We start from the raw sequence: 13,574 nt of genomic DNA, 5'->3' as shown, positions 1-13,574 counted from the left end.
ATAAAACAATAATGCTTTTCAAGCAACCGAACACAATCAGACACACTTTGTAGTAAAATTAAACAAGGTTCACAACATTCCAGACAACATCCAGATAGGACGTATTTGAAGCATTTTCATGATTGCAGTAAAAGTATACCAATGAAGAAGTAAAATTCAAAATGAAGGCACCCACTTGTAAACACAAGTTAAAACGAACAATAATAAAAAAAAAGCTTTGGGCTACTTCTGACCATTCATTAAAAACCCAAACAATCCATACTAACAACTTACTCCCTATCCACTTATTTATCCATCCATTATTTGCATGCACATTTTGCCATTTAAACCTGAGCAAACATAAAATAGTGCCTGAACTTCCAGCGTCGGACGCAGTCTGTAATCTAGCAAAGCTTGCCTCCCTTCCAGTGTGTTGTCTCGCTGTTGGTCTACTCAGTTCAATTCAGTTTTATTCATATAGCGCCAAATCATGATACATGTCATCTCAGGGCACTTTACAAAGTCAAATTCAATCAAATTATACAGATTGGTCACATTACTCTGTGTGCGCGATGCATGGTAAACACCTGCCCACACAAAAATCCAGATGTGCACAACCTTGCATTAGGCGATTGCCTCACCGTGGACACGAGTGCCGTTGAGCCCTGTTCAGTGCGTCAATTATAAACCCAGCTTCAAGCATCCTCAGGGCAGGCAAATGGCATCACCTATGCCTTAATCTCAGCCTACATCCTTACCGTCCGCAGGGTCCGCTTTTCCTCCTGCACTAGAAAAAAAAACTCTCGCTGCAGAGAGCGTGCTCTTAAGAAAAACTCTGTTTAATTGATCGTGTTATAGTAAGGTACCGTATTTTATTGTAGGTAACTTAATGGCGTTTTCTGAAATGAAAAAAAAATGTCATTCATTAGATTACTCCTTACTGAAAAAATAACAGCGTTAGTTATGCTGTTATTCTCTAACAGCGTTACTCCCAACGCTGTTTCTTAAGAATTTGGACTGTGTTAGTAGGCTGAACCTGAATAAATAGACGAAGAGAGTGAGCTCATGTTTTTACATTCCTAATCTGAATTTGTGTTAATGTTAAAGCACTGTGCCTTTTATTATTTTTGTGTCTTGTTAAAGCAGGCTAAAATAAAAAAAATAAAATGTTTATTTTATTCCGAACCCCCTTAAGCTTTTCCATGGATCTTCCGAGTCCAAACCAAGTCTCGAGTCTTGAATATCCTGCTCACTCTGGATAGCATCTAGTCTGCCTGTAGCACTGCACTGCTGCAGATAATGAATTCAAATCATTTGCTGTTTTGTCCTTAGGCATATTTCTATGTTCTGCACAAAACAGAGTTTGGTGATATTGGGGTTAGGGCTGGAGCATTACTCTGACTCTGAGTTGCTGATTAAGATATCAGAGAAAAATTACCGGTAGGTTTATTTGTTTATTTTGTTTGAATTGTTTTGTTGGTAAATATTTGGGTCAGTACTATGAACCTTTCTGATCTGGTTGATATGAACCATTAACATCCTGTTGTCTGAAAACATCCCTTGTTAATAAATCAAACAAACCCTTTCATAAAAGAATACATATGTCATGATCTTTGGGCATCTGGTTTCGGGTTTTGTTTTATTTTTCAAAATTTGGTTATTTCATTAATTTTTTTAATTAATTTTTAGACTCTTGTACTTTCAGCTTTGTACTTTGGGCTTTAACGTGTTTTTTATTTTTTGGTTTTTACAGTGTATTGTGTTAATTATGGTAAAAGTTTAAGTTCAGTGCTTGCGCTCCCCCAGTGTTTTTCCGTGACAGTTTACTGTGCTCCCTGATTCCCCCACTACCCTCCTCCAGTCTCTCAGCTCCCTTTACTCTCCAGCTGTTTCTCATCTCCTTATGAACTCACCTGCCTTCAATTCCAGTAATCAGGCTCCCCAGAATAAATACTACTTTTTTTATTTTTTTTATGTCAGCTCCTTCTGGTTTTTGTCTCCAGCTTGACTCACAGGTCCTCGGTTTACTCCTGTGAATTTTTGTTTTGATGTTTGATAGTGAGGTTTTGATGTTCCTCGTTTTTTAGTAAAAACAATTTGTCACATTCCTTCTTCCTGCCTCTTTGCGGCATTTGGGTCCTCCACTTCACCCGCATGTCCCCCTTTAAGAGATGCAATCAAAAAGCAGCCACACAGTAGTTGGTTTGATTTGCAGAAGCATAGAGAAAATAACAAAATCCCTCTCCCAATCTACAGTTAAATATCTTATTTTCCCACATCTGCTCCAGTCATCTAATGAAAATTTGTATATTTTCTCTTTTTTGACAAAATGGCATATTTTGTATTGGGGCAACTATGCCGAAAGATGTCAGATGCCATAAGTTTTGACAAAATATCCGTGTTTGATAGGTTGTAGCCTGGGGAATGTCACAAAATTTAAAACCTTCTGCATGACTGCAGAATATTTTAAAGTTAAGTGAACAAGTTGTTTACTTGTTTTGTTTTTTTCCTCAAAGGAGGAAACTTCGTTAGCCATAAAAAATGCAACTAATTTATTCATGTTTAAATGATTGAGTTAAATTGCAATTTTCTCCCCCAAAGACAACTCGTCCTGAAAGGAAAATGTTTAATTTCTGCACGGACTCGCATGTGCACAGTGCATTTATTCAAATGTAAAAACAATAATGCAGAATTGATTGTAGCTTAATTTAAAGCAGCAGAGTTAGGCTGATTTATTCTGCATTATGCTACTCACATTGCATAATGATGTTCAGGGAAACAGCCCATGATAAACTCTATTCTCTCACTTAATCATTACCGCATATCCATTTTCATTATTTTCAATTTCCTATTTGTATTATTCGGCTATAATGAAAGGGGTTACATTAGATGTTTTAAGGGCTATGCTTCATTCTCGGAAAATATTTATTGCATCTAGATAAACACTTTTGAGTCCTCAAACTTGGTTTTCCATATATATATATATATATATATATATATATATATATATATATATATATATATATATATATATATATATATATATATACTGCTCAAAAAATAAAGGGGTCACTTGGAGTTACATTGTGTTGTTTAAGTGTTCTATCTGTCTGTCTGTCTGTTTGTCTGTCTGTGTATATATATATATATATATATATATATATATATATATATATATATATATATATATATATATAGTATTCCAACTACATCCAGGGTCTCGGGTGTATAAAACCCAGCACCTGGGTCTGCAGACTGATTCTACAACTATTTGTAAATCAATTGGTGTTTCTGGGAGGCACATTAATGGGATGGCGACTGACTGATCAGTCCAGAATCTAAGTTTTGTCATTATTAAATAATCTGCTGTAAAATTTTAGTGGTATAAGGAAGTGTAACTGATTAGGCATGACAGAAACACAGCCAATGTTGAGTATTACATAATAAAGAAAAACCAACACTAAATATAAAGAAAGCAGTGAATCCTTTCAGAAGTGCTCATCCCAGGAAATTCATAAAACAAGAAAGGAATCAATGAAATAAAAAAGAGGGGAGGAAGCACTGGATGACAAATGAATGAGTGTAAATAGGAATGACCGAACTAAAGAAAGAAATGCGAACAGGTGAAGGAGAAAATAAGCAGAACGGAAAGAATGTATGAAAGCACGAGAAAAGGTAGAAAGGCAGGAAGAAAACAAGGGAGGAAGGAAGGTATATATAGTATATATATATATATATATATATATATATATATATACTTGGACTCACAATTTGACTCGATTTCAGACATTTTTAGGCTTGTCGAGGAATGCTGTAAGTAAGAGTTGTACAGAATTCCTCCATAATGATGTGAACACCACTAAGGTTATTGCTGCTAAAAGTGATGAGTCACTGGGCTCACTTAGCTTTTACCAAACCTGTACATAATTTGACTCGCTCGGTTCGCATTAAAAACAAAACACAGACCACAGTGCTCTGAAAATTTTCGTTCCAGGAGTGCTTCAATTTCTCTATATATGCGGTGTTTCTCTCTTGCGTGAATGGCAATTAGAAATCTTCAAAGGCTCTTTTCATCCCCGACTGTAACGCGACCTGAAGGAGCCTCGCGTACAAAAGCTGCAGAAGAGGTAAATGGCAGAGGCCGCTCCCTCCGATTAGTTCAACCGTGTTAACAGGTTGTGTTTACCTCATCAGGGATCAAAGGTGTGCCACTCCCGTCTCTGCAAGGACATTGCACCGACACACCATCCGGACGAGTAATCCAATTAAGCGTGTCAGTTCAGGTTGGGATGCGCCCGAGCCAAAACGATGCTGAATGCTGTGCACGACTGGGACCGTGTGTGTGTGTGTGTGTCTGTCATCGGTCAATGCGCACACAGCAAGCCGAGAGAAAAAAAAAAGAAAAAACGTCAGCTTCTGAGGCATATTTACAGCAAAGCCACGACCAGCATCTTAATTATTCAGCACGCGTACAAGATGTAATGACTTCCTCCTGTTATTAATGACCTGCGCTTCAGCTTATTTATGAAAGGCCACTTGTGTGTATTAGGCAGAAGATGAAGGAGCATGAGATTGAAGATGTTCTACTATATAGTCGTTCCAGCTTAATTAAAAGTTTTGTGAAGTCCAAATAAATAGATTGCCTCTTTACACTTCCTCTAGTGTACATAAAAAGCTGTTTGATTTCAATTTTAAACGCTAATTTCAATAATTTATGAAGTGCACTGCTTTCCTTGAAGTCTCCCTTTTGGTGCGAGCCAGTTTTTGAACATCAAATGTCATCTTGTGCATTAGCTTGCACTACAACGAAAGCAATTCTTTAGAGCAGAAGCAGCTTTAATTTGCGTAAAGCAGTGACCGCCCTTTGACTAATGAGCACTGAAAGCAGTGAAACGGGGGATATGCAAAAATAAAACATGACGCAAGCCTAAAATCATGCTGTCCTTGTGAACAAAGGAGTCGAAGAAACGCACGGCACAAACCGCATTACCGAGAAAGCGGAGCGTTTAAAAGGGAAGAATGCTTCAAGGTAAAAACACTACATTTCACAGCTATACAATACACAAAACATGCACACACGAATAAACTAAATCTTAAAAAAAAAAAAAAAAAAAAATCAGTCAGGTCTGTGTACAAGATCGGACTGTGTGAGAACAAAATAAGGCTAGAGATCAACAAACTTTAAAGTCCTGGAGGACAAAGAAGTCTTCAGAAAGGAGACAGCGCTGTGATAAAGTGTTTGCCCTCTTATTCTGTAAAAGTTCCAGATCATGAAACACGTTTTTGAATGACGTTTTAATCTATTGAAGAGGAGAAAAAACATCCGAGCTACCTGAATCCACCTGGCCCTGCGTGACAACGTTATTAATCCCCTCAATAAGTTCTGAATTTAACTGATCAACCACATTGTTTTGGTTCAGCTTCTTCAGATAAATCCGAGCCTGACTGCCGGACTTGTGCAATCAAGAAATCATTTAAATGGAACCTGTTTGACAACATGAAGAAGATTCCAAGATCTCAAAAAAGTAGCCCGTATCCCCTGAGCTGATGAATGTCAAGAACAGACGGAAGCAGGAGGTAATTTATGTCTATCATTGTGGAAAGGATCACAAAGACATCTCTGATGGCCCAAAGAGAGCCGTTTTCCACAGCCGGAGAAAACATGGTGAAAATTCCCAGGGGTGAACGGCCCGCTCTGAGAGCTCATTGACGCTTCAACCCAGAGGTCACATGGATACCCAGAGCCTCAGTTACGAACAACGTTGAAAAAAAAGTTGAGCAAAAATGCTGCCAATAGAGTTTCAAGGTAAAAACCACCGCTGATCAACAATAACAGCTTCTTCTCACATATATTTATGATAAAGATTTCTAGGAAAACATTCTGCTGTGTGATGGGGCATGGTGCGTTTCTCCCTCCATCTAGTTTAAAACTAACAAACATCCTGACAAGTTAAACATGATGGTGGCAGTATGACGGCCTGTGGCTGCTTTTTGACTTCAGGACAACAGGGGCAACTTATCTTAATTTACTCGATGCCAACTTTAAGATCAGCAAGGACGCACGGAGGTTCACTCCAGGCTGATCTAACCTCCTCCAACAAAGACGTAATGGCGGTGACAGTGAAGCTCACAGCGTTTCCAGAGGCATCTCTGTCTTATCTACAAACATAGAGGTAAAGAAGACTGGGAGCAAAATTTGTTTTCAAACGATTCGTGCATCAAGTCAATGAAGTTATTCTAAGGTAACCGCTGACAAATTGACTGCAGTAGATATTTTCATGCTGCCATCGAGCTGCGGCATGAATTTACTGTGAAATTCTGTATAAGCAGTGCAAATTTTACATTGCACTACCTATGAAATACTTCGGAGTCCTGTTAACCGATCGTAGCTGACAAAAATTTAGCCAATGCAACCAGAAGTTGCGACATACATAATGTCCAGAGCTCATAAACACAGCACAACGAGCATTAAGCATTACCCTTCAATTTAACCACCAAGCATACGACGTAATTCTGAACAGAAATTGAGTTACTTGAGTTTCATCAGGTCGCTCGCATGCCTTTATCCTTCTTTTACATTTTTGTTAGAATCTTTTTAGATTTCTGGTAAAGGAAAAAATTGTATTCTATCCTCCAAACATTCGGGATAACGTGTGTCTGAACTAAATCCCTCTGACTAGCGAAAATGTAAAATCCCAGCAATGTTGTTGGAGGTAGAGAACTTGCAGCTTCTGCAGGTAAGAAGCATTTCACTTTGGGACAGATTGCGATCACTGATTGGTCAGTAGCTGAGAAGCCTACAGGACTGATTGACAGGCGGCATCACCTCACCTGATTAAAGAATGAATCCTGGTGTCCGGGTGTAAACCCGGGAAGACAATGCCCTTTGCTACCATCATTGGTTATTTTGGATATTCTGAAGCCACTTTTTTTCTTTAAAGTGATCATCTGTAATCTTTCCCTTAACTTTAGTAGATTGAAATCATTTCCTCAGAAGCTTTTTAGAAAAAAAATACTCCAAGGGTGGTGGAAGCACTGTATGAATCTGCATCATCAGCTAATAGGGTGGATCGGCTGACTTTTAGGATATCTATCTATCTATCTATCTATCTATCTATCTATCTATCTATCTATCTATCTATCTCTCTCTCTCTCTCTCTCTCTCTCTCTCTCTCTCTCTCTCTCTCTCTCTCTCTCTCTCTCTCTCTCTATATATATATATATATATATATATATATATATATATATATATATATAAAAGGTGACTTGGGAAACACAGAATCATACCATTTTGGGCGGCACCAAATCCTGAAGCTGACTGAGTTGCGGCAGATCTGGTGGATGGATTCAGTTGACAGGACAAGTTAACTAAACACAGCACCCGTCTTAATAAAGGTTTCCCAGGAAATTATAGACGGTTTTTATCTGCTAACATACTGTAGCATTACATTCCCTTAATATAAAAATGTTCAGTTCGAAACGTTTTAAATGATTATAGTTAGCTTAAAGAGACGGTACATGTCTGACTAGCTTTTAGCTTTCTCCACTTGGAGCATTTCAAATCTTCCAAGAAACTCACCTGAAAACATTTGAACTAACCCCTTAGATCTAAAGTCTTTTGGTTAAAGTATGTACAACTATGTTTATATCCCAAAAGAGGGCATCCGGTTTAGTTTGCACCGTGTGGGAAGGTAATCCGTTTTGGAAAACATCAGTCAGTGTATCATTAATCCATGTAATGTGCTTCACTTAGTGAATTGAGTTACTGAAATAAATGAGGATCTCAATAATATTCTCATTTTTTAAATGGGTCTGCGTGTCTCCCAGTTTCTCTTCTGCCTTTGTGTTTTTCTCTAATTGTTATGTATGTGTGTTTAGCACCTGTTTTTTGGTATTTTTCTTAGTGGCATATTGGGACTTTTCTGTGACTTTTTTTGCAGTCACAGAATATCCAGAAATCAAAGCATATGCAAAGAGCATGTTAAATGCAAATTTAAAATTGCAAACTTATTACAAACAAATGAGAAATGGTGTAATTTTATGCGTAGGTGTTATAGTAACTGCCATTTACCAAATTAATTAAATTTAATCAAGAAATGAATGATAAGTGAATGGGTATATTTGTGCACAAGGAACATGATCATCAAAGTTTTAATCTAGTTGAACTTAGAACTTAGAATGACTTATTTTGAACAGTGAACTTGCACAACACTCTTTGCTGCTGCACATTTTTCAAGTCTAAAATGTAAAATCTATTTTCTGTCATATGTTGTTGTTTGCTGTTGTGCACGGACCTCATAATGCAGCACAGTCGTTTAGTAAAATTTAAACCCAAATAATACACGTGTTGCCTTTTAAATAAACCACAAAGCAGCAGCTGTTTGTGACTCCCGGAGGAAAAATTAAACTTTAATTCATCCTTACAATCGTGCGCTGAGGACGATTGTTCTCCTAGGACTAGTGATTGGGATTCACTTCGTCTCTATTAAATGGTCACGTTAACGTCCCACTGGGTAGGTAGTTATTGACCCGCATGGCTTTAGATATTGCGACAACAAATCCTCACACAGACGTTGCCTGTGCCATGATCTGCTGATTCAGGCATTGTGGGACTATGAAGGTAGGGCCAGTTTGTCAATACTCACTGAGCTGTGGAGTCCCCAGATACATCCTGTTACCGAGTCTGCAAATAAATGGCTGGTAATCAGTCATTTTTAAACATTAGAAGAGACAAACAATAAGTTGTACTTTCATTATGTTAATACGTTTATAATAGGTGAGCATTTATTAAACTAAAGCCTTCGTATTGCCTTCATAGATAGAGCTGCAATCTGGGCAGTGAGCCATATTGCCACTTTTTGTAAATGACCAGCTCAGCCATTAAGCTTTGTAAAGACTTGAAAGACACACTGATTGGTCTACAGCCAATTTGAAAACAGGGCTTTAGTCATTTAACAAACCTGACTATATTAAAAGGATTTTTCCAAACGTTTTTAGATATCCTTTGTTTACATATTGTTTGGGCTTTAAACCTAATGGTCCTGGTTCTTCCGCTTTAAGTTAATAATTTTAGATTCATAGTCAGTTGCGAAGGAAAAATGTTTACTTGACCTTTATTTTGAAAACAATGTGGTTATCCTTTTCTGGTTCCGGTCGAAAAAGTGTTTTACATTCACGCAGTTGTAACAGACATTGTTTTTTTCCCCATCCATGTTTTTTTCCCCCATCCATCCTTTTATTTAGCACCTAGCTGGAGGGCGAACATGTACAGTGTTGTGCTGTTTTATTTTTGTTATGGTTATAAGTTTATTTATAATATGCAAATGTGTTTTGGAGCTAGCTAACAAGCTAATGCTAGCCAGTGCTATACATCCTGTATGGTGTGGCTCGCTAAATGTGAAACGTGATCATATGTGAAGTGAATTATTTTATTTTCTACTTTATTTTCAGTGCTTATGGTTTGTCTGTGGCGTTCTTCTTGTGAATAAATGGATAGGAATACCCCACCATAGTCCATCAGTTCTTATCATTGAGTGCATTGTGTGAATGAAGTTCGCCTACAATGCTACAGATACATCTCAGATTTCAAAACAAGACTGGAAAGAAACCAGTAAATGTATAATTATCCACTTGCAGCTGGAGGTTTGACGTTGTGGGCTACTTTGTAGGTGTTTCCTGAAAGGTAGGTAACAATGCATATTCCTTCTGTGTTTCACTTTGCATGTGCCTGTGAAAACGACCATGCTTTCAGACTCAACTCTGCTGATCTTTCTGCTTGGCAAGTGCCAAGACCGTATAAGACAACATAATCTCCTTCCTTTAGGTGAATGTGGTGCTACCTTCCTACCCGCAATGTTCGGAGTTTGTTAAAGTTGGGTGTATTGCTCACAAGCCACAGAAGAGGTCCAGCCTTCGACCTTGACGTATGCACTGCATCTTGCCTGCAGGAGCTCTGCCACCAAAGTTCGTTGGTCCTGCTTTGTCTTAAAGTACAAACTCAGGCATTCTCGTGGTTTTGTTGATGTTGTTGTTCCAGACCTTTGTGCACCAATCTCTAGTCAGCTCTGCTTCACTCCAGCTCACCCCTGTTGCTGGCCAAAGACCATTGCTTCTACATCCCAGAAGACATTGCTCTGAATCTTTCATAGTCAGGAAAAAGTAGCTCTATTCATGCACAATCAGCTGGCAGTCAATTAGGCTACCCAAAGGGCAACGTCTTGCTCTACTGCTGATGCTGTTGCAAGTTCACAGTCAATATGCATCCATGTCTCAGTCTCTGAGGCATGTTCACAGCTGGGGAAAACTAAACAAACTAAAAGCATGCAATGAAAATCACGAGAAACACATCACGCAACACCCACGTTTCACTGCTTTCTGGCACTTTTGTGGATTTTTTTTTTGTTTTGTTTATTTTACTTGCTATAATAAAGTTATCATATGAAGGGTCAGTTGTGGAACCAGGTCAACACCAATGGCGTTCCCCCGGTAGCCAGAAGGCAGGAGGTCAGCAGCAGTATTGTTGTTTGCTGAGATTAGATTGATCCATTCTTTCACTCTTCTCGTCAGCTAGGTATTACATTTACTTACTCGGGTAGCGCGGAACGATAACATGCCGTTCTGAGATGCCCTCAGACTTGTACAGGTGGGAGCTGACCCCGCTGCATGATCCCTTCCATGACGGCCCTCAGCGAAAGAGCTTGTTTATTGGAGACTTAGCGGTCTGGTCATGTTTTTATTGTACTGGCTGAGAAGAGTGCTCCAGTGACCTGACCTTTCTCCCCTATACTGTTCACCCACCTGGACCACCATAAACATTTGGGCCTATACACCATAGTTATTATGGGCAGTGCATATGAAGGTCAACAAAAGTGAACGCGGGGATGAGAATGAAGCAAACTAACAGATTAGGAGAGGTAGAACAATTGAGGGCGATGACCAGGAAACCTTAAAACATAGTGAAAGTTGCAGGTACTTATTTTGTGAAATCACATCTTTTGGGAATAAAATCATTTACAACTGCTGCATCTTCTGCATCCCCACTGGGTTGGATATTGCTTTAGCTTTATTGTCTTAATTAGCATGGATGACCACATCAGTAAATTCAGCAATAAAATGTCAGCCCACTGAGGCTTAGAGTAGTGTTTACTACCTTTCTTACATGGACTTGCAATGCTTACTTTTGTGTTGCATTCTGCAACTCTGAATATGGTTTTCATGCAGCAAAACCTTTATATATTACAGTGTCTGTAAGATTAAATTGCACAGTACATCATGTACTGTACAGCACATGTTTAAGTGCTGATGTAGAAGTGCTCAACATCCAAACATTGCCATTTCTTCATTACAAAGACATTTCTAAGGCCTAGAGACTCCAGCAAACTAAAGTGATATCAGAGATAATACTGGGGAGAAGTTTAAAGCAGATTAGAACACAAACCTATATCACAAGCTTTGCATATTTTACAGAGAACTGTTTATTACTTATCTGAAAATGGAAAGAGTATGACAAACTGCAAATATACTGAAACACTGCCCTACCAAAACTGAAAGGCAGGGCAAGGAGAGCATTGATCACAGACGTGCCCAAGAGGCTCATGGTAACTATCAGGAGCTGCAAAGATCAATAGCATCTGTGACAGATTCTCTTATCAAGATACAACAATTTGGTGTAAACTCCACAATCAGGTGTAACCATTGTTAAAAGAAATTCATAAGAAGTCTGGATTACAGTCATGTAGGGCACACAGCAAACATGTCAACAAAGGTGCTCTGTTCCGACCAGAGCAAACTTAATTTTCTGAGAGCAGAGTGCGATGGATGGAGCTAAATAAATGGCAGTTCTGCATCATAACCTGTTGGAAGCAGAGAAGACTTAAGAGTGGGGCATAGGTTCAAACCTGCAGTCAGGCCTACAGTGAAATGGGTTACATTATAGTATGATTGTGTCCAAAGGTTTTAATCAAAGGTGAGACCTAAATACAATCGAGAAACTGCTGTTTACAGACACTCTCCATCGAATTAAGATGATCTGGCATGGCCTTGAACAAGCTGCGTAGTCTGAAGTTTCCACTTCACAATCACACTACTGTGTGTTGATCTAAAGCAGGGCTGTCAAACTCATTTCTATATTAGGCCACTTTGGCATTATGAAGTCATTAAAAGGGCCGGATGCACATGTATAAATGACACTTTTTATTACATAATTTCATTCCAGTTCACATAAAAAAAAATTAAAATAAAATTAGCACCCTTTGGCCAATTTCAGCAGTTTATCTGCAAAAAAAGTTGATATTAGGGTAAACTTTAAACGTGCTTGATCACTTTTTTTTCTTTTTGGACATTTCTGGGTTGTTTTAATGTGTTGTGGAAAAACTGACATTTAGTGGCAGGATGCTGTTACTACATAGTTAAAAAGAAATTAACATTCTCTACAGGAAGCACAGTTACATGCGCTGTATACAATCTAAAAGGATAAATGCCTCTACTTTATGACATGATATGCCTTTTTTTGGCTCTCGAGGGCCGGATAAATTGCCTTGACGGGCTGGATTCGGCCTGCGGGCCATAAGCTTGACACATGTGATCTAAAGCATAAAGTACCATCCATCCATCCATTTTCTAACACGTCTATCCCTTGTGGGGTAGCTAGGGGAGCTGGTGCCTATCTCCAGCTGTCAATGAGTGAGAGGCGGGGTACACCCTGGACAGATTTAAGGGGCGTAAATACTTTTCCACGACAATATAGGGAATCACAGCATTTGTGGCTACCGATGTCAAGCTGGGCCTCCATCTTGTCTGGATGTTGTTAAGATGGCTGATTACCATTCTAAAAAAAAAAAAAAAAAAACACTTTCAATGTTACAGGAGCACACAAGCAGATAAAGGAAGAGTCTATGTTTATTAAGTGGTTGCTGTTGATAGAAACAGTTTTGTCAAGAAAACTTTTAGTTGTTTTTCAGCTCGAAAAAAACCCCCAAGTTCAAACGCACCAAATTAATTCCTCCAATCCTCTCAGGTGTTGTCCCGCGCTTCATGCTGTGCTCTCCATCATATACAAATTGGGAGGCTTGTACACAGCTTGATGTGCGATTACCGGCAGATGCGGGAGATTGCTGCAATCAAACACCTTGAAGAGACTCGCTGCAGCTGAGACTCCATGCAACAATTTGGGGTCTATGCATCAAGCTTACTCCCGCACCAATAATAAGGTTTCCACTTTGGCTATGCTCATAGGGTTGAAGTATCAAACCCTGCAAAGTCAATTTCTCTCTGTTTATTAAATCACCCACAGCACAATCAGCAGCGGGACGTTGAAAATAAACATCCTGCTAATGCCGTGTGATAGAAGGTGTTAGCAGAATTCTGCGGAAGGGATTTTCTGACTGAGGAAACACATGTTGGCTCTCTGCTGAGACGGGAGAGGAAGGCACTCAATTTGAAGCGTGATTTCATATGTTTAGGAAGGTTTTAGGTGTTTATTGAATAGGCCTAAACCACTCAGTCAATGTCATATTCTTGCCTTAACACATTTCACGTAGAAATTTAACTGTGCAATGATGTGATGCATTTAGGAAATTACAAACATTTCAATAGGT

Source organism: Fundulus heteroclitus, chromosome 21, assembly GCF_011125445.2.
Source record: "Fundulus heteroclitus isolate FHET01 chromosome 21, MU-UCD_Fhet_4.1, whole genome shotgun sequence".
Lineage (NCBI taxonomy): Eukaryota > Metazoa > Chordata > Actinopteri > Cyprinodontiformes > Fundulidae > Fundulus > Fundulus heteroclitus.
This window is presented reverse-complemented; position numbering follows the sequence as displayed.